The sequence below is a fragment of the Mobula hypostoma genome, chromosome 2, assembly GCF_963921235.1.
Source record: "Mobula hypostoma chromosome 2, sMobHyp1.1, whole genome shotgun sequence".
NCBI lineage: Eukaryota > Metazoa > Chordata > Chondrichthyes > Myliobatiformes > Myliobatidae > Mobula > Mobula hypostoma.
The window spans coordinates 130,930,122-130,949,668 of record NC_086098.1 but is presented as its reverse complement, the minus strand read 5'-3'; the positions used below and the strand labels follow the sequence as shown (position 1 = coordinate 130,949,668).

Here is a 19,547-nt window from a genome sequence, read left to right as displayed (position 1 = left end):
CAATAATAAAATCTAAAGTTAGGTAATGCTAAACCTCCATCTCTCTTAGCTTTCTGTAAATGTATTTTACCCAGTCTCGGATTCTTATTCTGCCAAATAAATGAAGAAATTTTAGAGTCGACTTTATCAAAAAAAGATTTAGGAACGAAAATTGGTAATGCCTGAAACACATATAAAAATTTTGGCAAAAAAAACATCTTAACTGCATTAATACGACCAATCAAAGTTAAATATAAGGGAAACCATTTAGATGAAAGTTGAGTAATATGGTCTATTAATGGTAAAAAGTTAGTCTTAAATAAATCTTTATGTTTACAAGTAATTTTAATCCCAAGATATGAAAGGTAATTATTAATCAATTTAAATGGAAATTTATAATATAAGGGAAGATGTTTATTAATCGGAAAAAGTTCACTCTTACTAAGATTTAATTTATAACCTGAGAAAAGACCAAATTGTGCTAATAACTCTAAAACAGCAGGAATAGATCTCTCAGGATTAGAAATATATAAAAGTAAATCATCAGCATAGAGTGATAATTTATGGGACTTTAATCCCCGAGTTATCCCAGTAATATTTGAAGATTCTCGAATAGCAATTGCAAGAGGTTCTAATGCAATATCAAATAATAGGGGACTAAGAGGACAGCCTTGTCGAGTACCACGAAAGAGAGGAAAAAAAGGTGAGTTTAAAGAGTTAGTACGAACCGAGGCTACAGGGGAGTGATATAACAGTTTAATCCAGGATATAAATTTCAAGCTAAAATTAAACATTTCAAGCACCTTAAATAAATAAGGCCATTCTACTCTATCAAAAGCTTTCTCGGCATCTAAAGAAATAACACACTCAGGAACATTTTGTGAGGGAGTATAAACGATATTTAACAATGTACGAATATTATAAAAAGAGTAACGACCTTTAATAAAACCCGTTTGGTCTTCCGAAATAATAGAAGGAAGTACTTTTTCTAGTCTATTTGCTAATAACTTAGAAAAAACTTTAGAATCAACATTTAATAAAGATATTGGTCTATAAGATGCACATTGAGCAGGGTCTTTATCCTTCTTTAGTATTAAAGAAATTGATGCTCTATTAAAAGATTCCAGAAGTTTACCAAGTTTCAAAGAAGCCTCAAAAACCTTATAGAGCCAAGGAATCAATAAAGAAGCAAAACATTTATAAAATTCAACGGTAAACCCATCAGGGCCAGGAGCTTTCCCCAGATTCATAGAAAAAATAACATTCTTAATCTCATCCATTGTAATGGAAGTATCTAATAAAGAAGACATATCCTGTGAAATCTGAGGGAAGTCTAACTTATCTAAAAAATCATTCATATATTTAGAATCTCGAGGAGACTCTGATTGATATAAAGAAGAATAAAAATCACAAAAGGTTTGATTAATCCCCACATGATCCAATATCAATCGATCATTTTGGTTATAAATCTGATTGATTTGAGATTTAACATAATTAGATTTCAATTGATTAGCCAGCAGCTTGCCAATTTTATCACTGTGAACATAAAAATCACTTCTTGTTTTCTTTAATTGGTTTACAATCGAGGACGAGAGTAGTAAACTGTGTTCCATTTGAAGTTCAGTTCTTTGTTTGTATAGCTCCTCAGAAGGAGCCATAACATATTTCTTATCAATTTCTTTAATCTTGTCCACAATTGCCATCTCCTCCTGCTTCTGTTTCTTCCTCAAAGCAACGGAATACGAAATAATCTGACCCCGAATATAGGCTTTAAAAGTGTCCCAAAGAGTGTTAACCGAAATATCTTCTGTATGGTTAATTGTAAAAAAAAGCTCAATCTGTTCATTCATAAAATTAACAAAGTCCGAGTCCTGAAGCAACAGCGAATTAAAACGCCATTGTCTATTGTTTGGTATATTGGCCATAATTTTAATAGAAAGCTTAAGTGGAGCATGATCCGAAATGGTTATAGAATCATAATCACATTTAATCACTGAAGGAATGAGACGAGAATCAATAAAAAAAATAATCAATTCTTGAATAGGAATGATGAACATGTGAAAAAAAGGAAACATCTTTTTCCTGAGGATGCAGAAAACGCCAAATGTCCGTCGACCCAGAATCAGAAAGGAAAAAATTAATCAAATTTGCAGATTTATTAGGTAAAGTCCGTAAAGGAGCCGAACGGTCCAAAGCTGGAGATAAACAGGTATTAAGATCTCCGCCCCAAATCAATGAAAACTCGTTCAAATTCGGAAACTGATCAAACAATGATTTATAAAATTCCGGACAATCCATATTAGGAGCATAAACATTAACCAAAACTACTTTTTTATTAAATAGTAAACCACTAACCAATAAAAATCTACCATTCGGATCAGAGATAATATCCTGTTGTATAAAAGTAACTGAGGAATCTATAAAAATAGAGACGCCTCGAATCTTAGCATTGGAGTTCGAATGAAATTGTTGTCCCTTCTAGAATTTGAAAAAACGTAGTCTGTCCCCCCTCCGTACATGGGTCTCTTGTAAAAATAAAATTTGTGCTTTAAGTCTCCGGAACACTTTAAAAACTTTTTTTCTTTTAATAGGATGATTAAGACCATTAGTATTCCAGGAGACAAAATTAATAATAGACTCCATAAATCCTAAAGTCAACCCACAACAAGGAGGATTGACAATAGGCGCGACCCACAAACCCGGAGAGGAAACAGAACATACAAAAGATACCGGGGAAAAGGACGCAACCAGTACTTCAATAATGTATATTAAAAATATTTCTAAGCAACACATAACAATTCATAAAGCCTAGAACACCACCCCCCACCACCACCAACAACTTCAGTGCAATACTGGTGAATTACAAAATTGATACCCTGATTTATCCACCATTCGAGTTTAGATTTCAATGCTGTTGTTAATAGCCACTTTGACATCCAGTAATGGTCAGAAATTCCTATTATGGAAATGTTGCTGGTTTGCTACCAAAGCTGAATCAGCTTGGGGTTTTGCTCACAGGGAGGCATGTTCTTACCCCGACTGGAAAACACAGCCAGTTTTGACATTAATCTAGCCAGCCTTGGCAATACATTTAAAGTTTTCAGGACTTAAAAGGCAGGATTTGACATCAGAGTTGGTTACAAAACTGTGCCAAATCGATGGCTTTCAATGTGCTACAAAACTCTACAGTTAACTAATAGTGTAAACATTCACAATATTTTGCAAACTGATTGCCAAAGTCTAGCTGTGAACAATATTCTCTATTTTTAACTTATGACAACATTCTATAAAATTAATTCTACATAGTATTTATTTATTTAGAGAAAAAGCGCAGAGTAGGATCTTCCGACCCTTCAAGCCACATCACTCTAGCAACACCCAACAACCCTGATTTAACCCTAACCCAATCACGGGACAATTTACAATGCCCAGTTAACCTACCCGGTACATCTTGGGATCTTGGGAGGACACCGGACTACCCAGGGAATACCCATGTATCCCATGGGGAGGACATACAGAGGGCACTGGAATTGAACTCTGAACTCTGACACCCTGAGCTGTAAAGGCGTCATGCTAACCACTAAGCTACAGTGGCTGCAGGGTTAAAGGTTTAATTTATTGCTTGGAATTATTATTAATCATGATTTATGAGGCGGTATTTTTGCTCTATTTTTCTGGTAATATTCTAAACCAAAATTAATAAAATGCAAATCATGGCATGTTCTGCGGTAACAGAATGACATTCTTCTTTAGTCTAGATATAGCAAGTAGATAGATGAATTGCAAAAAAAAAGGTGAAGTAATATCGAGAAATATGAAAGGCTGCAAATTGAAAAACAACAAATGGTAGCCCGTTACATCATGGTTCTGTTTCAGTGTAGACACCATTGGTTGGGCAACACAGCAAGATGGCAAAATGCTCTGTCACAGCATTCTTCTCCACAAACTCTAACCCTCCGATCAGAGGCGAGGTTTTATATTTTTGACGAATGGCTGAATTAGATTAGATTTGATAAGTTTATTGCCATATACACCAGGGTGAAATAAAAATTTTTGCTGACATGAAGCTCACAAAGTAAGTAGTATAAGTACAACAATAAGCACAGCAAGAGTGCAAGACAGCAGGATGGTGCAAAAGTTGTAGTGCAAAAACAGATTTGTAAAATAACAATCACGGAATAACCAAAAGGAGGTACAGAGTCTGAGAGTATGGCAGCACCCCTGGGAAGGGGGTTTGAAGGAGGCAACACAAGAGAATGCAGATGCTGGAATCTGGAGCAACAACCAATCTGCTGGAGGAGTTCAGAGGTCGAGCAGCATCCGTTCAGGATAAAGGAAACGTTGACTTTTCAGGTCGAAACCCTGTATCGGGACAATTCCTCACCCCCCCCCCACAGATGCTACTTGACCCACTGAGAGCCTCCAGCAGATTATTTGTGGGCTATGAAAGAGGTAGTTGATTCACTGGATTCACAACATTGAAATAGACACTGTTCTTGAATCCGATTATCCAGACTTTCAAGCAGAAGGTAGTAGAGAGAAAAAGGAATGGCCAGGGTGGCTGGAAACCTTGACAATGTGTATTAGCCTTTCTGAAACAACACACCACGAAGATAGACTGGATAGAAGGAAGAGGGAAGACTGTGATAATTTCAGTGGCAATTTACTTTCAGAGAGACCCCTTTATCCTTTCTTTCCTCATTTATAAGGAAGAGGAGAACAGAACAGTCCTTTCAGGCCACTTCACAAACAGGAGCCGGTTCAAGCTATTCAACCCTTCGAAACTATTCTCCCGTTTAAAAAAATCATGGCTAATCTTCCTCAGTCATCCACAAACACGATCCCCATTTCCCAAGGAACCCAAAAAACTAAAAAAAAAACAACCTTGTTTCTTTTGAATATGGTCACCTACAATTCACAGCAGTCACTGCTGAGTGTTTCAGAATTTTCTGTTTCTATTTCAACACTTCCAGCAGCTGTAGTTTTATTTTATTTTGTCTTTCAATCTATTTTTCCATCTTTACATTTCTCAGTAACTCCCTTTTCTCTCCTCTGCCTTAAATAAGATGATCGATGTACAAAGGAATATTGGGATCCAAGTCCATAGTTCCCTGGAAGAATGCACAAATTGCTAGAGTTGTAAAGAAAACATATAGTATTGCATAAGTCTTGAAGAAAGATCTCAGCCCAAAACGTCAACTGTTTATTCATTTCCATTGATGCTGCCTGACCTGCTGTGTTCCTCCAGCATTTTGTGTGTGTTGGTTTGGATTGCCAACATCTATAAACTTTCTCATGTTTGTATATTGCATACTTGCCTTTATTAGTCCAGGCACTGAGTTCAAGAGTCAGCAATGTGCTGCCTGGGGTGGTGCAGGAAGGCAAGTACAACAGAGTAGTTGAAGAGATACATGAATGTGCTGAGCATGGATACATGATTGTGTAGGCAGTAGGGACTAGTTTAGTTAGATGTTTAATTATTAGTTTAATTAGTTCAGCACAGTGTCGTGGGGAAAAGAGCCTATTCCTCTGATGTTCTGCCTGTTCCAGCCTTCTCTAATTGTAATGCATGCCTTGTCCTAGGCATGCAACACAACTCCACTGCCCTGCTGTAAGTATCAAGAAAATATGACCACCACCCACATATTTTGATTGAATTGCGGGCCAGATTCTAGAAGGGCTGCTAGAAAAACATAGATGGCCGATGCAGTTCAATGTAGGAAAACATGAAGTACTGCAACTTGGAATTGAGGGCAGAGATAGAAAATATACCCTAAAAGGCGAAGACTTGAACACTTGGAGAAGCAGTAGGTTTTTGCTGTCCAGATTCATCTGAGGCAGTGCCAATAGATAAGGCCAGCAAATAAAAAGAAAGAAAAGCAAAATAGTGACAATATAAAATATTACGAGGAAAGGCAGGAGGAAATCGGTCAGGTCTGACAAAACTAAGTTAATGTTTTAGTCGAAAACCTTCCTTATAGTGCAGAAGAAAAGCATTTTTGCCCGTTGAACCAAGGCAGGCCCTCGGCAATATCAATCCAGTGGATGTTATTATCCAGCTCTTTGCCTGATGATCTACCCTTGTTTATGAAAGAGTTATTCAGCCCTGAAACAGGGTCTTCAGCCCAACTCATTAGTGCTGGCTATCAAAATATGCAGGCAGTACGGGAATGCGCTCATGTGCAGGCAGAAGAGAGTTACTTTAATTTGGCATTGTGTTCTGCACAACATTGAGAGCCAAAGGGCCTGTTCCTATACTAATCTATGTTCTGTGTGCTTTGTAAGTCAATTATATCCATCTTGATGATCCTAGTGACTCACCAAAGAGTCCTTAGATCCCACCCGGGGCTCCGAGAATTAGCCAAATCCCACACAGTCCAGAAAAAGCAAGCTCTTTGCTATACTTGCTCCCTCAGCCACTTGTAAATCCTATTGGCATCCGGGGAGAGAAAGCTCATCCTCACAATTTGTCTGGCAACTGCTTGGAGATCTCAGAATGCTTGCAGTAGGAGATGGGATTGGCCCAATAGACAATGAAAAAAGGAGCAGGAAATATCTACAGGGAACGTAATGGAAATACCTTGGAGTAAGCAATGATCAGGAGCGAGGAGGCTTGGGCCTATTTCTTAAAAGGACATCTGGATTCAATCCCTGCTGTTGTTGTTGTATCTGTACGACTGCATATTAATTAAATAAAAGTCCGCAGGTGGAGGTGAGTTTAACTGGTATATTCACATTGCAGGGAGACAGAGCAACAGATAATTGTGCATGGGTAAGTTATCAGTCAACATGTAGTACCAAGGGGAGTCACTGCCCCTTTAGATTAATGTAACATAAAACTGTATGTAACAAAACATTCAATTTCCCTTTAATAAACCATATTGAAGTAAACATGCTTTCACAATAACAGTCCATAACTAACTTCATTATAATAAAGATTCAGTCTTTTGGGTGGTGCTCTGTTTCTTTCAGGATAGTGCCTCTGGGCCTGTGGAGTTGGCATCAGATTTGGCAGGTGTCAAGTTGCTGTTAGTGACATGATCATCACTGAGACGTAAGTCTGGTGGCTGTGAAGTGTCTGTCTGCTTGGATGCATTCAGCTCGGGTGTGTTCTTTGGCTGAGCGTCCAGTATCTGGCCCGCATGACGTCTCCATGTCTGATCTCCAACACCCACTATGTACATCAGTGGTCCGTTTCTTGTAGCCATCCTGCTGGGTGTCCACTTGTCTCCTTGGTAATCACAAGCTAGGATTTCCTGTCCAACTTTGAAATTCCTTGCAGCGTCGCGTGGCAGCTGGCTGAACAGTTTATTCTGCACTTCCCCCTGTAGATCTGGTTTTAGAAGGTCTATGCGAGATCTCAGATTCCTGCATGAGCACGAGAACAGCATTGCAGATGTTTGGTTTGTCATTGCATGAACAGAGTTCTGATACCCAGAAAAGAAGTTGTCCACCTTGTGCGGTAGATTCCTCCATGTCCATAGCATTAATGGACTTCTTGAAAGTTTGGGCGAACCTTTCATCTAACCCATTTGTTACTGGGTGGTGAGGAGCTGACTTGAAATGTTTGATGCCATTTTTCTTCATGAATAGTCTGAGCGCTTCTGATCTGTATTGAGGTCTGTTGCCACTCACAATGTTTAAAAGATACCCAGACATGTACATGGATAGGAAATGTTTAGACAAATGTACCCAGGTGTCCCTCGTGTGGATTTTCCAACACTCTGGGGTGTAGTTTGGAGGGAACCACAACACAAGATCCACACATCAGTGTTCTTTGACATACAGACAGTTAGTCTCGACTCACTGAGAACCGTGGAAGCATGGATTACCATGAACTGCCACCCTTGCATGGTGATATCATAGACTTTTGACAATGTTGAGTCATTCCTTGTTTCCCTTTGTATTTCAGAATTTGTTACTGGCATTTGGTCCAGAAATGCTGTGTGGAACACCTCTGCTGGGTCACAGAATGAAGACTTTACTTCTTCAATTCCCAACAGTATAGATATGACAAGCTGTCGGCATTGCTGTGTTGTTTGGTACCCTTGAATTCTATGTTGTAAGAGTGGGCTGCTAGGAAAAATGACCAACATTGCAACCGGATAGCAGACATCACAGGGATTCCCTTCCTGGGATTGAAAATAGACACAAGGTGGTCTGTCACTGGAGTAAACTTTTGTCTGTAGAGGGAGTGGTGGAATTTCTTTATTCCCCAAACTAGACTACGGGCCTCTCAGTCGATCTGTGTGTGGTTGCGTTCTGCACTCGTCATTAATCTTGAAGCAAATGCAATCGGGCATTCATATTCATCTTTCATAATATAAAACAAAATGGTTCCAGTGCCACAAGGGGATGCATCACATGCCAGTCAGATGGGCAGAGATGGGTCATAATGGGTGAGCAGTTCATCTGATGTTATTAGTCTCTTTGTTTCCTTGAATGCTCTTTCACATTTTTCTGACCATTCCCACTTTGTTCCTGTCTGTAACAGTGTGTTCAATAGATGCAGCACTGTAGCAATGTTTGGGAGAAACCGCTGGTAGTAGTCTACAAGCCCAAGTATGACCTGAGTTGTGACACATTTTCTAGTCTTGGTGCCTGCAGCATTGCTTCAATCTTCTCTTGTCACTTATGTGAGCCATTCTTGTCAATGACACGTCCACAATATGAGATTTCATTCTTGAAAAACTCACATTTCTCTCTCTTTGCATGCGGACCATACTCACTCAGCCTGATAAGCACTTTACCGAGGTTCTGGAGGTGCTCTTCATCATTCTTGCCAGTCACGATGATGCCATTGTGTTCCTGGGATATCTTGCTCCATTGGCCTTTGTCAAATTGCTGGAGCTGATGTGACGCCAAAGAGGAGATGATTATACTGGAACAGTCGCTTGTGGGGAACTTCTTGCTTGACTCCTCAATCTCCATTTGCAGTTAGGCTTGTGACAAGTCAATCTTAGAAAGCCTCTCTCCACCTACCAATGATGCAGAAATGTCATCTATTTGTGGCAGGGGATACTGCACAATACACAGCACGGGCTGATGCTCACTTTGAAGTCCCTGCATATGCAAACAGCTCCTGCCTTTCCTGTTTTGATCACTGGGACCATGGGCATGGGCCAATTGCTCCACTCAACCTTGGACAGAATTCCAGATCCCTCCAAGCTCTGCAGATCAGCCTCCTCTCTAGGGCGTAGTGCGTAAGGCACCAGACGCGCTTTATGCAATCTCGGTGTTGCTACTTCATCCAGTTCAATTCTGGCCTTTATGCCTTTGAGTTTGCCAATCCCCTCCTCAAACACCTTCTCATTAGCATTAAGCAGCTATGACAGTCTCTGGTTAGTGCTGCCATTTGGGCTGCCATTGCCTGTTGATAAGACATTGAGAGCTTTGATTATGTGCCAGTCTAATTGGATTTTTCTCAACCGTTCATGTCTGAGAGGTGCTGGCCCTCCACTTTTCAACAAATATAGACTCTAACTGCTGTGTTTTGCCTCCATATCTCACGTTTACTTTCAGTTTGTCTTTGGGAGACACGTTTTTGCCTGTGAAGCTTTTTGGCCTCACCGAGGTCTTTTCTAATGGTAGATTAGGAAACAGACTCTTGTAGTCAGCCTCGGAGTTTACAGACAAAGCTGACCCTGTATCCAGCTCCATTTTCAGTTTTACACCAAACACGTCTATTGTGATCCAGATGATTTTGCAATCTGCTTCAGTAATGCAATGCAGTTCTGGGCATGACAGCTCACTTTCGTCAGATTCTGTGTTATCTGATTCAGTTTCATATTCAGTCACTTTGTGCATTTGTTTATTTTTGTGTTTGAAACTTTTTACTCTGTGTGGTTTTTCTCTTTGGTCGTGCTTTTCGTCAGACTTGCACACTCTTTATGTGACCTTGTCTGTGACACTTTTGCAAACTTTTTCTTTGGACCAACAGTCATTTGCATCATGGAAAGATTTGCCATATTGATAATATTTTTGGCTTCTTGCACCATTCAGGGACATTTTTTGAGTTTCACATTCTGTAGTTTTCTCTTTTTCCGTAGTTCTGATGCATTGTTTTCTGGTGTCTCCAACGATATTGTAATGGTCAACGCCCATTCTAAGGTTAGGTCTCGTTCTGACGGTAGCCTCTTTTGAGTGCTTTGGTTATGCATGCTGCATGCATCCTGTTCCTTAATGCATCAGAAAGTCAATCTCAAAAGTCACAGTATTGGAAAAGTCTGTGCAGTTCTGCAATGCATTCAGAAATGCTTTCATTCTTTGACTGGTTCGTTTTGTGAAATCTAAATCTCACAGCTATTGCTAATGGTTTAGGGCTCAAGTGATTTTGTAAAATTGCAACAGTTTTGTCATACGTTTTGCTTGCTGGCTTCTCAGTAGTTACTCAGTTGCATAAAAACCTGTACATTTTAGTACCCATCAAGCTAAGAAGCATGGAGACTTCCTTTTGCTCAGCCACATGGTTTGCATTACAATACAGTTCAACCCTCTCGATATGATTCCCAGTCCTCATTAGCACTATCAAATTGGTCAACTTTTCTGACTAAGGCCATCGCTACGTTATTTTCACTTTAACTTTGCTAGTTGTGTGACTCTCACTGTGTGCAGTGCACTAATACCCACACGTCCCTTTGTTAGCACCCATGATGGCTTTCTCCATCCTGATTCTCTCTTTTCTCTCTCTGTCTCTCTTCCTTCTTCCAAATTCTATCATCCTGCAAGTGTCGGTGAGTTGGTGATATTCACTGACATTCAGGTTCATACTCATTGCCAATTTGTTGTCTCTGTACAACTATATATCAATTAAATAAAAGCACTCACATGGCGGTGAGGTTAACTGGTTTATTCACTTAGCAGCAAGAGAGGGCAACAAATCAATTCACATGGGTAACTTATCAGTCAATAATTATTGCTAAGAGGAGTCATTGCACTAAGAGAGATAGATCCATACATTACAGCTGTCTATAAGGAGTTTTTACATTCTCCCCATTACCATGAGGGTTTCTTCCAGTTGCTCCAGTTTCCTCCCGCATTCCGAAGATGTATGGGTTAGGATTAGAAAGTTGTGGGCATGTTATGTTGGCGCCAGAAGCCTGTCGATACTTGCGGGTTGCCCGTAGTACTTCCTTGGACTCTGTTGTCCACTGATGAAAACAATACATTTCACTGTATGTTTCAATGCTCACGTGACACATAAAGCTAATCTTTAGCTTTAGTTTCATTTGAGCTTGTTCCATTTTTCTGCATTTCTGCCTCATTTGTCTAAACGTTTCCTATCCATGTACCTGTCCGGGAGTCTTTTAAACATTGTGGTTGTACCTACCTCTACCACTTCCTCGGGCAGCTAGTTTCATACACCCATCACCTTCTGTGAGAAAAAGTTGCCCATCGGGTATCTTTTAAATCTTTCCACCTCACCATAAACTGATGCTCTCTTGTTTTAGGCATCTTAGACTGACCTTCCACCTTAACTGCACCCCTCATGATCTTATAAATATGTTTAATGTCATCCCTCAAATTTCTACACCCCATGGAAAAAAATGTCCCAGCCTATCTGGTCTTTCTTATAACTGAGGCCCTCCAGTCCCTGTAAAATCCTCACAATTATTTTTTACATTTGGTACAACTCAAAAACAGTCTTTCTATAGCAAGACACCACAAATGGACACAGAGATGCAAGTCTGGTCTCACCAGTGTCTTACATCCCAAACTTGAGCATTGACTGATGGATGCAAGCATGGCAAATGCTCATCAAAATGTATCTAATATTATTTCGGTGTCATAACGGCTTTTGAGTGCCTGTGCCAATGTCAGTGTCAGGCTAGGGGTCAATGGCAGGACCATTCTGGAGAGTACAGACCCCAAGGGGTTAGAAAAGGCCCCATCCTGTGGTGTTCCACGTGGGCCTTGATGATTAACTGGCTGCAGGCACTCCAATAGGAGACAAAGACCTCGGCCGTTCTACTGGTAATATATGATCTCAGGGTCAATAGAACAGTGTTTCAGTGAGTATGGAGAGGGATGGGATGAGGGAGGAACCTTAGCAATGTCTGGCTTAAAGGTCTGGTTTACCACAGCTGCTGATAAACCATGTCATAAGAGGCTACAAATGCTGCTGAATAGAGCTAGTCCAGATAGATACTTGATGGTCAGATTGGACATGTTGGACTACAAGGCCTGTTTCTGTACTGTATGAATCTATGACTCCGCACCATTGAGACATATAGCACAAAAGCAGCCTCTTTGGCCCATCTGGTGCATGCTGACCAAGATGCTTATCGAAGATGGTCTCATTTGCCTTTGTTTAGCCCCCATCCCTCTAAACCTTCCCTATCCGTGTACTGGTCCATCTGCCTTAAAAGGTTGAGGAGCATTTCAAATTCTGAGAGGCATAGATAAGGTGGGCTGTAACAGTCTTTTCCCACGGTAGGGATCCTGAAATAGGTGGCATGGATTTGGAGAGAGAGTGGAAAGATTTTGAAAGGACCCAAGGGTCAACTTTTTCATGTAGACAGTGCTGGGTCAATGGAACGAGCTCTCTGGCAAAGTGGGTGAGACTTAGTATTACTTAAGAAGCATTTGAATAAATATATGGAGTGGCGGAGCTTAAAGGGGACATGGGTCAAGCACAGGAAGTGGAACCCACTGTATAGGCTTCTTGGTCGGCATGGACTCAAAAGGCCAAAGTGCCTGTATCCGTGTTGTCTTGCTTTGTGACTCCATGAGTCCTTCATTCACTAACAACTTGTAAACCATGGATGAACTTAGTAGGCCACATATCACAGAAGAGAAATCCTTCTCTACTGAATTTACCTCCATGGAACTGATATGAGGGTAGATGAGACCTTCCTGAGTACAGAAGATTAATACTGAGGGCTAAACAGCCTTTCCTACAAACTTGGTTGGCAACTTCCCTGGTACTGGTTTGATTTGAAGAGTCTGGAAATTTCTGGACCAACTTGCCACTGTGATGGCACATCCTGGTTTCTACATCCATTTGGCACAGCAGGGAAGTAAAACTAACAGCTGGCATCACCATAGGAGGAAGGACTGCGAAGGGAATAAATTAGATGTGGATGCCGGTCATGAGTGGGATGATTCAGTCGTTTGTGGCAGTCTCATAATACTTAGCATGTGTTGCAAGATTAGTTTCACATTTCCTTTTTGATGGGGCAACGCCTAGTTTAAAGGTAAAAATCTTCTGGTTTTATGTCAATTCTTAGAATCTGGTTGTTGGGTCATAGATAGGATCGAGGTCAACTTGTTTATTTATAGATTTGTTTGTGGAAGACCACATTTCTAGGAGTTCTCTTGCATGCTGCGCCAGGACTTCCACTGATGTCCAGTCGAATTTGTGCTCCTCTCGACCTTCATAAATGTCTCCGCTAGAGGCCTTCACACAGGGTTCTGGCAAACATGCTGGTGTAGCGCTGAGGCAGTGTTGCACTGTTGGATCTGCCTCCTTTAGGATGATATGATAAACCAATGCTCATCCAGTCTCATTCTCAGGATCATGAATGAGATTCCATAGCATATTGCTATAAGATATCAGAGGAATTCCCAGTGGGATCAAATTCAATAGTGGGAGCAGGCAGAAACAATGGGTCCTTCAGTTTTGTGAATCTGGGTAGGAGGTAGGAATGGGTGCTGTGGGGTTGAGAACAAAGTGTTTGGAGGCCATGGAGGCGAGATTTCCAAAGGTGATGAGGTCAGTGACGGTATGGGCGATCAGAGTCAAGACCTTCAGTGGGGTCCTGGCCCAGAACTAGTGATGAGGAAGTGTCTGAGAGATGCCGTTATGCCTCTGCAAAATAGATGTCATTCCACCAGACTACAATGGCATCACCCTTATCTGCTGGTTTAATGGTCATTTTGAGATTGGTACAGAGAGGGTAAAGAGCTGTGCAGAACAGGGATTCTATTTTGTGTTTTGGCCAATAACTGGAAAGGATGGGTTGAAAGTATCCCGACTGGTTGCACCATGACCTGGTACAGCAATTCCAATGCACAGGAATGCAAGAGGCTGCAGAGAGACCATTATGAGGATGGACCTCTTCACTATTGACAGAATCTATAGGTGTCATGGTCCGGTCCGTGAACTCCGTATTCCGGTTCATGGTCCGGTCCATCGACCTTTGCTCCAGGTTTTCCTATCTATCCTGTTTCTGTCCTTGTTGAGTTCATTGAGGCAGCTGATGCTAGTTGGAGCTGGCTGCATAAATACCTCCAGAGACCAGGGTGTGGTTGCTGGATTGTTCTTGTCCTTACTCCTTGTATCCCTTCCTCTGCCTTCTGTTTCCTCGCCTGAAACCCTTCCTTGTCTCGACGGTAACTCACCTCGCCTGAAGTTCTGACTCGCCTTGCTTTGCCAGAACCCCTGCCTTGTCTTGCCAGTAACTCTCGCCTCACCTGAAGTTCTCGTCTTGGCTTGCTTTGCCAGTAGCCTTGCCTTGTCTTGCTGTCTGGTCCTGGAGCCACCCCATACCTAGCTCCTTTCCTGTCCCTTGCCTCCGCCCAGGTAGGCCAGGCCGTCTTGCTGTTACCTGGGGTTGGCTCTGTCTCTTCCTGTCCCTTGCCTCTGTCAGGTGGTGATCCGCGCCCTGCCCATGAGGAGCCTCGCCTCGCCTCAAGTCACAAGTCTTCTGCCTCCAGCCTCAGCCTCGCCTCGCCTCAAGTCTCCTGCCTCCAGCCTCAGCCTCGCCGCACCTCAAGTCTCCTGCCTCCAGCCTCAGCCTCGCCTCAAGTCTCCTGCCTCCAGCCTCAGCCTCGCCTCAAGTCTCCTGCCTCCAGCCTCAGCCTCGCCTCGCCTCAAGTCTCCAGCCTCCAGCCTCGCCTCAAGTCTCCAGCCTCCAGCCTCGCCTCAAGTCTCCAGCCTCGCCTCAAGTCTCCAGCCTCCAGCCTCAGCCTCGTCTGCAGCCTCCAGCCTCCATCCAGCCTCAGCCTCAGCCTCAGCCTCGCCTCCAGTTTCCAGTCTCACCTCGTCTCTTGCCTAGCCTCAAGTCTCAAGCCTCACTTCGTCTCTTGCCTAGCCTCTAGACTGAAGACTCCAGCCTCCTGCCTAGCTCTGAGCCTGAAGACTCTAGCCTCTAGCCTCTTGCCAAGTCTCTAGCCTCTAGCCTCTTGCCAAGCCAAGCCTCTAGCCTCTAGCCTCTTGTCAAGCCAAGCCAAGTCTCTAGTCTCTAGCCTCTTGCCAAGCCAAGTCTCTAGCCTCTAGCCTCAAGCTTCAAGCCTGTAAATTTCTGCCTCGAACTGCCTGCCTGCCAAGCCTCGTCCTTGCCTAGTTCTGGGGTCCGAGCCAGAGGCAAGACCCAGGTACTGGGTCCATGTCCAGTCTCTGGCTCAGAGTCCAAGCCTGGGCTCCTAGCTCTTTTGTCCAGTCCTGTTCCAGGTTCCTGGTTTTCCTGTCCATGTCCTTGCCATCGCCCTGTATCCTAGTCCTGTCCCTAGTACTTCAATGTCTGTGTCTTGCACTTGGGTCCGTTCCCAGCCATGCCCTTATGACAATAGGAGGCACTGCCTCAAGAAATTGAGAGCAACCATCAAGGATCCCCATCATCTGCGTCTTGCCCTCTTCTTGTTGCCACTGCCTGAAGTCTGAGGTCCCCACTCCATCAGGTTTAGCAACTGCTACTTTCCTTGAACAAACCTGCAGAACCCTAACCATACCTAAGCAATGGGACACTATGAACACCTCTTCCACGAGCATGGACTTGACTCCTCTGATTGTACAATGTAAAGAAAAAGGCACATTCTTTTCCCTCTCTTCACTGCGCATGGCATTTATATGTAGAATTTATGTATATAATTTAAATTTTGTGTGTTGTCTGTACCTTTGTGTTTATGATGCTGCTGCGAGCAAGTTTTTCATTGGACCTGTACCTCACATTACTTGTGCACCTGACATTGAAAAACTTGTATTATTAGGAAAGGTTGGACAGAATGGCCTTGTTTTTGTTTTGGATTTAGTAGAATGGGAGGGTCAAAGGATCTTGAGGGGTGTTAACAGAGTAGATTAGGATGATTCGTCTTAGACCATAAGATATAGGAGTAGATTTCGGGCATTTGGCCCATCGACTCTGCATGGCTGTTTCATCATGGCTGATCCATTTCCCTCTCAGCCCAGTCTCCTGCATTCTCCCCATAACTCTTCATGGCCTGACTAATCAAGAATCTATCAACATCTACCTGAAATATACCCTATGACTTGGCCTCTACCGCCACCTATGGCAAGATATTCCATGCAGAATATGATCCATCTACAACCACTCTTTGCCTTCTGTAGGCACGCCAGTTCTGGATCCACAAAGCATTGTCCCCTTGGATCCCATGCCTCCTTACTTTCTCAATAAGCCTTGCATGGGGTACCTTATCAAATACCTTGCTGAAATCCATATACACTACATCCACTGCTCTACCTTCATCAATGTGTTTAGTCACATCTTCAAAAAATTCAATCAGGTTCATAATGGCCTTTGACAAAGCTATTATGCCTATTCCTAATTATATTATGCCTCTCCAAATGTTCATAAGTTCTGCCTCTCAGGATCTTCTCCATCAACTTACCAACCACTGAAGTAAGACTCACTGGTCTATAATTTCCTGGGCTATCTCTACTCCCTTTCTTGAATAAAGGAACCATATCCGCAACCCTCCAATCCTCCAGAACCTCTCCCGTCCCTATTGATGATGCAAAGATCATTGTCAGAGGCTCAGCAATCTCCTCCCTCGCCTCCCACAGTAGCCTATGGTACATCTCTTCTGATCCCGGTGACTGATCCAACTTGATGCTTTCCAAAACTCCAGTACATCCTTTCTCTTAATATCTATATGCTCAAGCTTTTCAGTCGTCCCTACAATCCGAAAGATCCTTTTCCATAGTGAATACTGAAGCAAAGAAATTGTAGAAGAATCCAAAATAAGGGAAGTCTGTTTATAAACAAGGAACAATCCCTTGAAGTCTAAGAAGAAGTGATTTTTTTTTTCTTCTTAGAGGGTTATCAATCTTTGGAACTCTCTTCCTCAAAGCGCAGTGCAAGAGGTGTCTATGACTGTTTTAAGGCAGAGTTAGCTCATTGATAAGAAAATGTGTGGAAGTTTACAGAAGGCAGGCAGGATTTGAGGTTACAGCCAGATTAGCCATGATCTTATTAGAAAGCAGAGCCGACTTGAGGGGACAAATGACCTTCTCCTTCTCCTTATCGGTATGTTTATATATTGCTCAAACACCATCAAGAGATGATATAGTCGTTAACATTTTGATGGACCTTGCCATCAATATTGCAACATTCTATAATTTGTGAATATTTAGTACTTGTGGTAGTAGATTATTTTTGGGGTGTCTGCTGTGTAAATGCAAGCCTTCCAATAGTAGCATTGACTGCCTTCCTCAGTTGCTGGCAGTGATTGAACACAAAGAAAAGTTGCATTGTATCTACAGGGCTGGGAGTGGGGTTGGGCTGGCCACTGACAGGAGTATTACATGTTTTCTTACGGCGTAGATGGGCCTCATTTCAGTTCACAAAGCAATCCCATTATCCACTGATTTTCCCAGTAGCAAGTTCAACTTCAAGTTTATTGTCAATCCACCATATACACGTGTACCGCCAAATGAAACAGTGTACCTCCAGGTCAATGTGCACAACACAATACATATAACTCAAACACAACACCAGAAAGTAATATTTCAACAAATAAATGAGCAGAATATATTTCAGAAGATTGCAATTTAGCATAAGGTGCATTTATGACACAAGTTAAAAAGTAAAAAGTATAGTATTATTGGCGTTTCATATGTTATAAGACCAGAGTGGTGACAGGGAATTCAGTAGTCTCAAGTTAGAAGTTGTTTCCCATCCTAATAGTCCATGTCCTAATGCTTACTGTTCTGGTTAACAACAGATGGTGCAATCCGGGTCATATTACGATCGAGGAACGTGTTTGTAGACCGGATATTGATCTTTTTACTGTATAGATTCAACACTGGGCGGCACGGGAGGTCGTTCCTGCCTGTGGCCATCGAACTTGCAGCTCCTCCTGTGGAGGGTCAGACACCCTGAGCCAATAGACTGGTCCTGGACTTATTTTCCATCTGGCATAGTTTGCATTTTGTTGTTTGATTGTTTGTGGTTTTTGTATTGCTATATTTATGCTCTATTCTTGGTTGGTGCGGCTGTAACGAAACCCAATTTCCCTCAGGATCAATAAAGTATATCTATCTATCTATCTATCTACAGTACCTCCTGCCTGATGGAGATTGTGATGGAAGGGAGGGACTGATGACACAAAGGGCCCTACATATGCAGTGCTCCTGATAAATATCTCCAATGGGTGGGAGAGAGACCCGGATGATCTACTCAGTGGTCCTTGCAATCCTATGTAGGATCTTTCAGTTAGACGCCTCGCAGTTCCCAGATCAGATGGCGATGCTGATTGTCAGGACAGTCTCAGTGTTGCTTCTGTAAAAATTGATTAGGATGGGGATAGGGGTGGAGGTTTACTTGACTCAATTTCTTCAGTGTAAATGCTGTTGTGCTTTCTTAACTAAAGAGATGGTGTTGAGGATCTGAGGGACTAGGTGAGATTGTCCATTATGTGCACTCCCGTAAACTTGGTGCTGCTAGCTCACTCCATGGAGGACCCATTTATGTGCAGTGAGGAGCAGTCAGACTGCACCTTTTTAAAGTCCACAACCATCTTTTTAATCGTTTCCATGTTGAGACTTAAGTTGTTGTGCTTGCTCCTTTCTACAAGCCACTCTGCCTCCTCGTTGTACGCTGTCTCATTGTCCCCGTTGATGAGGCCAGCCACTGTCGTGTCATAAGCGAACCTAATGATTCGGTTTGAGCTGGATCTAGCAGTACGGTTATGCATCAGCAGCAGGCTGAGTGCACAGCTCTGAGCATTGGGGGTTGGTGGGGCACCAGTGTTCTGCGTGATAGAGCTTGAGATATTGCTGCCAACACAGACTGACTGTGGTCTCTCTGACAGGAAGACCCAGATCCAGTCACAGAGAGGGTGATGAAACTCACCGAGAACAGTTTATCCGCCAGCTTCTGAGGGATGATTGTATTAAGCATTGAGCTGAAGTCGACAAATAGCACCCTGGTGTATGAAGCACCATTTTCCAGGTGGGACAGCATGTAGTGGAGAGCAGAGGCCAGTAGATGGATTTGAGTAGTAAGCAAAGTGGAAAGGTAGCTGGAAGGTGGGATTTAATGTGGTCTATAACTAGCCACTTAAAACACTTCTTTATTCATTATTCAATATTCTCTCCACATTTCCAAGAACTCTCCTAGGGTCTACCATGCGTGTACACACAGACCACCAGGAGAAATAAGGGGAATAAGCAGTCAGTGCAGGGTTTCCCAGTGGCCATAGCCCTCAGCAACAAATATACCCCTTTGTATACTGCTAGTGGGTGGGGGGTGGTGGGGAATGGAGGAAATGACCTATCAGGGCACAGCAACCTCACCAAGCCAGTGGCACCGTGGCCGACTCTGAGGCTCAATGGAGAAGAGTAAAGTTAGGCAGAGCAGCAGTGATAGGAGACTAGATAATTAGGG

At 42.5% G+C, this 19,547-nt stretch overlaps 1 protein-coding gene across 1 annotated transcript in view; it reads right to left on the bottom strand.

Moving 5' to 3' along the window:
* mrpl33 (mitochondrial ribosomal protein L33) overlaps positions 1–19,547 on the bottom strand; it is a 169,599-nt gene that overhangs the window by 69,561 nt on the left and 80,491 nt on the right. The gene's annotated exons all lie outside the window — the stretch shown is intronic.